We start from the raw sequence: 8,759 nt of genomic DNA on the forward strand, positions 1-8,759 counted from the left end.
ACAGGCGGGCCACGGGATATGCAGTGTGGGGGAGGCGCGCGCGATTCATGCCCGAGTTGAGCGAGCCAGTCAGCCAGCAGTCTCATTGTGCAGTGGTTAGTGCTAGTCGCGTCCGCAAATCGTGCGTGGGTGACAACAGTACCTACTCGAAGCATAAAATTACCTGTATTTTTCCAACCAGCTGCAAATCCTACAGGTATTTTTGTCATCAATTTAAGAATTGTAATTATTTTGTGTTGGTGGCTTTATTATTATATAATGAAACTTTTTTTTAGGTGCCCTGTTTGACATGGCTACAAAGAAGCAAAGAAAAACGGAAGACGAAAACCGTGAATTTAAAGTTGAACGGACCGAGACTTTCACGTTTATTCAAAACTTAAATGGCCTTCCGACCTGTCTTATTTGTCAGGAAAAAATGGCGCATAACAAGAAATCAAATTTGGAGAGACACTTTACAACTAAACACGTGTCATTTAGTACTAAATATCCTGTCGGTGATGCAAGGAAGAAAGCAGTTGAGGAACTTCGGAAGAGTCAAGAAAAATCAAGTTCTGTATTTAATTACTGGATGCAATCTTCCAACAATGTTAATATTGCAAGTTTTGTGGTTAGTCAAGAGGTTGCTAAGAGAGGAAAACCATATACAGACGGTGAATACATAAAAAGTTGTTTTATAAATGCATCCGAAGAGCTATTTCGAGATTTTAAGAACAAAGCAGATATTCTAAAAAAAATTAAAGAGTTACCATTGTCTGCTAAAACAGTGAAAGATAGAACAGTCAAAATGTCTTCGAATATAACTGACCAGCAAGTCGAAGATTTTAAATTGGTTTCAGCTTTATCAATAACAGTTGACGAGTCTTGTGACATAAATGATACAGCACAAGTTTCACTTTTTGTACGATTTATTTCATCTACAGGTCCTAAAGAAGAACTTTTAGGATTATTGTCACTCAAAGGTCAAACACATGGAGAGGATATAGCAAATGCTGTAATTGAGTGCATTGAAAAACATCATATTCCACTTGATAAAATTGTCTCAATTTCAACAGACGGGGGGAAAAGTATGACCGGTGTAAGAAACGGGTTTGTTACTATTTTGAAAGAAAAAATTAATCACGAGATACTTACTTACCATTGCATCATTCATCAAGAAGCGCTTTGTGTGCAGACATTTCCATAAGAAATTTGCAAAGTTATGGAATTGGTGATTAACATTATCAACTCCATTATAGCTAAACTCTCAATCATCGCCAATTTAAAGAATTTTTAGTTTAAATGGAGAGTGAGTATGCAGATCTGCTGCTGCATAACAAGGTACGGTGGTTATCAAGAGGAAACATTTTGAAACGTTTCGTTTCTTTATTAACAGAAATTAAAGCATTTCTTCTTGAGAAGGGTGTTCACTATCCAGAACTAATGAATGATCAGTGGATCCAAAATTTTATTTCATGGTAGACGTTACATCTCATCTAAATCAGCTTAATTGTAAACTACGGGGGAAATGAAACACAATTTTTTCGATGTTAGAAGTAGTTATTTCATTTAAAAACAAATTATTTCTTTTTGCTCAAGATTTTGAAAGTGAAACTTTGATTCACTTTCCAAGCCTGTTGAAACATCACCAAGAAAATAATTCTGATATTGACACTTGCTATTTCAAAACAACACTTTTAAATATGAGGGAAGCTTTTCTCAACAGGTTTCAGGAATTCAGAAACAGCAAAGCGACATTAGCCTTTGTTCAAAAACCTCTTAATGCTACTGTAACAGAATTAAATTTTTCTCCCTTTACTATTGACATTGGCAACTTTGAAATGCAATTGCTGGATTTAAAAAACAAAGAATTGTGGAGATCGAAATTTGAACGTCTTTGTGCTGATATAGAAATATCGGAGAAAAACAAATGTGAACTTAGTTCACAGCACAAGTGGTCTGCTTTGAAAGACCTGGAGAAGGAAGATATGTTGATTTTTAACACCTGGAATAGTATTCCTGTCTCATAATCAACTGAAAAAACTAGCATTTGCTCTTCTTTCCTTATTCGGGTCTACATATTTATGCGAACAATCATTTTCAAGCATGAACCTTATCAAGAGTAAACTGAGAAGTTGTCTTATTGATGAGAACCTGGAATCGTGCCTAAAATTAAAAACAACAACATACAAACCTGACTTACCCAAACTTTCCAAGGAGATGCAAGGCCATTGTTCACATTAGTGTTTGTCAGTCATTGTCATGATTTAATTTTATGGATATTGTAAGGTAAATTGTAAGGAATTTAATTTTATCAATAAACAATATCGTTATTAAGTATGATATCAAGTTTTATTCAACGTACCTATAGTTTAACTAAGACTTAAAACTTTAAGTAAAGTTTAAGTTAATTTTAGGGAACGTTGTGGAGTGAAAGAAGATGTAGTGTGGAGGATTGAGAAAGGTATGTTGGACATATAGAGAGGATGAACGAAAGGAGATAGATGAAACAAGTATACAAGACGAGTGTGGATGGGAGAGTTGGAAGGGGTCGACCTCAGTGAACGTACCTCAATCAGATTGAGGATGTTTTTAGCAAAGGCCAGCTTAGGAGTACCCTAATTAAGTTAATAATAATGTACCTGCCTATATAGTTTAAGTTTAAAAAATTTGGCTCTCAAAAGAAATTTCAGTCGTTGTACTGTTGATATTTGGCTCTGTTGACTAATGAGTTTGCCGACCACTGGTATAGCCCACATAAAGAAAAGCTCTTTGGGATTATTAATCATTTTTAAAAGTGTTAAAGGGTCCTGAATCCAAAAAGTTTGAGAACCTCTTATCTAGTAGATCAAAGAAAGTGTCATTGAAAATAGACACTTACTTATATTAGGTCAATATTGGTTTATTAACTATGAACAAAATAAATCAATGAGAATTAGCACTTTTAAAATAGTAACTAAACTACTTCTTAAAATAAAAATTTATTATAGGGTGTTATAATTGGGTTTTAAATCATTGCAATTCAGGTAGGAAAAAACATAATCACTAAACATAAATATGGAACTAATTTTTTATCGACTCTAACAATATATTTTGTTATAATTTTCAAGATATACATATCTTCTAGTTTTTGTTCATTTCCATTTTCCTGTAACATTTTTTAAAATATATTTTTTATTAATTGTAGAGAGAGGAAGGAAGAGGGATAGAGAGATAGAAACAGTGATGAGAAACATCCATTGGCTACCTCCTGCACGCCCCCTACTGGGGATCAAGTCTGAAACTGGGAGGATGCCCTGACAGGGAATCGAACTATGCCCATGCCCCCCTGGTTCATGGGCTGACACTCAACCACTGAGTCACACCAGCTGAGCTCCTTTCAATTGCTATCTGTTTTTATATTCTGATTACAAAAATGTATATATTTTTATAAGAATTTAAAGCAGACAGATATAGAACACAGTATGCTGGTGGCAAATTCCAGCAGGTCATAATTATGCAAGAAGTTCATCAGAAGGCTGATGGACCTTGGGGCTTCAGCAGGGCTGAAGATCTGCAACAGCTGTAGGCATTTCCCCTAACTTGACAATCTTTTCCTGTTTACCTGCTGTTGGTGGAATAGCTGAAGGAATTTCCCCTAACCTGATCATCTTTTCCTGTTTAACAAACTTTACCTGTTTTCATTCCTAAAGGGCCAATGTGTTTTCCAACAAATAAAAAGCCGTAGGTCTGGGTCCGGAGATTAGCTGCGGAAAGACCCTAGCAACAGTAAATCTGAATTTTCACACTTGAAAGGCTTTATCTTTTTGTTGCATTTCCTTCACCATGTTTTCATCTTTTAATGCAAATAACAACATTGTTGTTATAATCATCTGTAATAATAAAAAGTGTAATATGCTAATTAGATTAGACATCCTTTTGGATGTCCTTCTGGACGAAGCTGGGACTGTGAGGGAAGCCTGGGTCCCAGGTGCCAAAGGGAAGCTGGTGCCAGCAGCCGGAGGAAGGAAGGCCTACTCTTGCATGAGTTTCGTGCATTGGGCTTCTAGTTTGTTATAATAATACATGTCAAAATCTGAGTGATAGATATAGTTATTTTTAATTAATAATTTTGAAACTACGTTATTTTATAAGAACTCATTTTTCTATGTTGTTATATAAGACCTATCTTTAAAAATTGTATATCTTAAATTATATAAGTTTGTTCATAGTTAATAAACCAATATTGACCTCATATAAGTAACTTGAGATAGACTCATCTTATTATTCAACTGATTAGATATGTGATTGTTAAAACATTCATAAATAGACATTTTCATGTAACTGATCATGACCAATAGATGATAATTTATTAATAAGATTTCCATTTTGATTTACTACAAACTGAAATTTATTTATAGTTAAAAAGTGAACACATTAGAGTGTCTGGTCTAAAAAACATTAGAATTATATATAGAAAATATGCACCTCAATAAACAAAATAATAAAATAGTTATTGATTAAAGCTTATTAAAGACAAGGAAAGTGTTATATGCCCATTGACCTAAATGAGTCAATATTTGATGAGTAAATTAAAGTTTAAACAAAGACCTTTGATAAAGGATTTTACCAGTTTACCAGACTTTTCTCAAAATAAATAGTTATTTTCAACACTTATGTCATGGCTTTCCCATGCTAATATTAATAATTAAATAAAATATACTGAAAATGTGTCAGCTTTTGCTTAAATTATAGTTATAGGCAGGTCAATTTCTCTATTTAGTTGTAAAGAAGAATGCCATAATTTACTCACAAATTCTTCTATGCTCAATTTGAGTCACATTCTCCCATCTCTGTATTGTTTAGTATATTTGATTTGTGACTAGAAGAGATGAGGATAACTATACAAGGAGCCACATATAAATTTATCATATAGTGTAAATTTACATAATCCTTTTTGAAAGCAACATGTCAACACATATAAAGAAACAAATATAGAGGAGAAACCAAGATGGCAGCATAGGTAAACACCTAAACTGCTGCCTTGCACAACAACTTCAAAACTACAACTAAAAGATAAAACAGACATTATCCAGAACCACAGGAAGGCTGGCTGAGTAGAAAGTCTACAACTAGAAGGAAAGAGAAAAGCACACTGAGACTCAGAGGAGCTGCAGGAGGCAGAGGTACTGAGACGTGCACGCGGAGAGGACTGGCAACTGAGTGCGTGGCTGGCTTTCTCAAGTGGGAGGGAGACAAAAGCTCCCGACTGCACTAAACTCCAGTTCTGGGCGAGACTCTGGGGACCCAGACTCATTCGGGGAGAAACTGGACTGTCTGGCAGCGGGCAGAACTTGAGGGCGGCTTTTTCTCAGAGGTGCTTGCAGAGATTACCGAGGGACACTGAGACACAGGGGCCTGTTAGGGCAGGGCTGATGGGAAACCAATGCTGTCTGCTCTTCCCTGAGACTCTGCCCCATTCAAGCTGAGCACAGAGGCTTTTGCAAGTCTTCTCCCATAAGGGTATCTCCAGCACGGAAGTTCTCCCAGCATAGACACAGCTGATCCTCACAGCCAATTGACCTGGAGGTCATTTCCTCCCAGTGATACCAACAACAATCAATGCTTAACTATAACAAGGCTGTGCACACAGCCCACAAAGGGGTGCACCAGGAGTGTCCACCTCAGGTAACTGGGGAGGCTGAGCCACTGGGCCTTATAGGACACCTAGCACACAAAGCCTCTCTATCAACTCATGGAAGCAGCCAAAATGCGGAGTCAAAGAAACAGGTCACAAATGAAAGAAATGGAGGAAAGCAAATGACTGGTTATGGAGTTCAAAACCACGGTTATAAGGTTTTTCAAGAATTTTCTAGAAAAGGCCGATATATTTAGCGAGACTCTCGAGGATATGAAAAAGGACCAACTAGAAATTAAGCATACACTGACTGTAATAAAAAATATTATACAGAGATCCAACAGCAGACTAGAGGATCGCAAGAATCAAGTCAAAGATTTGAAATACAAAGAAGCAAAAAACACTCAACTGGAAAAGCAAAAAGAAAAAAGAATCCAAAAATTTGAAGATAGTATAAGGAGCCTCTGGACAACTTCAAGCATACCAACATCAGAATTATGGGGGTACCAGAAGAAGAGAGAGAGCAAGATACTGAAAACCTATTTGAAGAAATAATGACCGAAAACTTCCCACACCTGGTGAAAGAAATAGACTTACAAGTCCAGGAAGTGCACAGAACCCCAAACAAAAGGAATCCAAAGAGGACCACACCAAGACACATCATAATTAAAATGCCAAGAGCAAAAGACAAAGAGAGAATATTAAAAGTAGCAAGAGAAAAACAGTTACCTACAAGGGAGCACCCATACGATTGTCAGCTGATTTCTCAACAGAAACTATGCAAGCCAGATGGGCGTGGCAAGAAATATTCAAAGTGATGAATAGCAAGAACCTACAACCAAGATTACTCTACCCAGCAAAGCTATCATTCAGAATTGAAGGGCAGATAAAGATCTGCACAGATAAGAAAAAGCTAAAGGAGTTCATCACCACCAAACCAGTATTACATGAAATTCTATAAGGTATTCTTTAAGAAGAGGAAGAAGAAGAAAAAGGTAGAGATAAAAGTTATGAACAACAAATACATATCTATCAACAAGTGAATCTAAATAGCAAGTGAATAAAAAAATCTGATGAACAGAATAAACTGGTGAATATAATAGAATCAGGGGCATAGAAAGGGAGTGGACTGACAATTCTTGGGGGCAAAGGGGTGCGGGGGGTGCAGGAAGAGACTGGACAAAAATCATACACCTATAGATGAGGACAGTGTGGTGGGGGGTGGGTAAGGGCAGAGGGTGGGGTGGGAACTGGGTGGATGGGAGCTATGGGGGAAAAAAGAGGAACAATTGTAATAATCTGAACAATAAAGATTTATTAAATTAATAAAGAAATAAATGTTTATTAATAAATTAAAAAAGAAACAAATATATTTAAAAAAGTGGAAATATATCATAAAAAGTATTCAAACAAAAGAAAAAAGTCATATGCACCAAATTGTTTATTATTGTATTAAAATATTAATGGAATATGGAATAAATCATTGTCCAATAAAGTGATTAAACATTATACTCAATCATAGAAGAGTACAAAGCACTTACAAAAACATGGTATATTTCCTATAAGTCAAAATGATAATAAAAATGAGTATACACTGGGATTAGAGCTGTATAAAATTTTGAATGCTCTTGGATAAATATCACTAGGGAATACACATACACAAAAATAGAAAAGTTATGCCAGACTAATCAGATTATATTTGGTTTGTTTTCACTTTTGCTGAACTGTTTCCAATTCTTTAATAACTAGAGGCCTGATGCACAACATTCGTGCAAGAATAGGTCTTCGTTACCCTGGCTGCTGGCACTGGCTTCCCTCTGGCACCGGGACCTGGGCTTCCCTTGCAGCCCTGGCTTTATTCGGAAGGTTGTCCAGAAGGACATCTGGTCTAATTAGCATATTATGCTTTTATTATTATAGATGCCTATTCTTGGTAAAAACTAACACATAAACAAAAATCCAAGAGGCTTTCTGAAGCAATTACAATATCATACATTGCACTTGGAATTGAGATTCAGGTTGGAAACCTAGCTCTCTAATTTACATATGTGTGATTATAGATAAGTAACTTAATTTTGTGAACCTTAGTTTATCATCATTTAAACATAAATTCCACTGGCACTTCAGAGTTATGAACTTAATTAAGATTATGTATGTGAAAGTGTCCCTTAAAGTCCTTGAAACATAATTGTTATTCTGTATATTTTAGATGAATCTGAAATCAGAGAAACATTTTTTTTTCCCTTCAAAGGTTTTTAAAATGGTACTAAACTTTACCAAAAGGCTTAACATACTGGCCTGGAGAAGGTTATATACACTTTGGGAATTTTATTTGATAAGTGTACTTATTAGTTTCAACACATTTTGATGGTGTGCTTGATTTATTTTAAGTAGGAAATTTATTTTTATCTCCAAAGGCCTACCCACAATGATATTGTCCTACCCACAATTATAAAAAGGAAGTCAAATGCAAGTGTATACATAGCTCAAGCAAATGCTTTGCTAGGTCAAAAAATAAGTAACCTACAATGGTCTGCTCTAAGAAGAAGTTCTAATTCAAATTATTCAAATGTTTTGTTTTGTTCAAATAGTTGCATAGGATTATAAATTTTTAATCATTATTTATTTGCAACAACTACAGACCACCTACTAGTGTAGTGGAACGAGCAGGAGAGTAAATCTGGGAGAACTGTGTTCTTGTAAATTATCCCCTCTTCTTCATTTATAAATGTAGGGGTTGGATTACAAATTATTTGAGGCCTTTTAAATTTTTTTTTTTTAAATTCTATGATCTTAAGATTCTATCTTCCTATCTATCATCTATCTATTATCTATCTAATAGTCATGCATTTCTTGAGAATAAAGCACATGTTAAATAAGAGGTAGTTATTACATTATTCATTAGACAACTGTGTGTGCACAAATATCTGAAGTAAACCCTATTTAAAAGGCTGCATAATTCTCTGAATATGGTTGTCTTGCTAAATTCCTTCCTTGTATATATAAATATGGAGAAAATGTCTACCCCGTTACTGTAAGGAAAGCCTATAATACTATAGCATAGTTAGCAAACTAACTTTTTGGGGGGGAGTGAGGCTGATACTTATTGAGCATTTATTATTTTCCAGGCTCTTTTTAAAACACTTAGTAGACATTATCGTATTTA

Source organism: Plecotus auritus (genome assembly GCF_963455305.1).
Source record: "Plecotus auritus genome assembly, chromosome: 2".
In the NCBI taxonomy this organism is placed as follows: Eukaryota; Metazoa; Chordata; class Mammalia; order Chiroptera; family Vespertilionidae; genus Plecotus; species Plecotus auritus.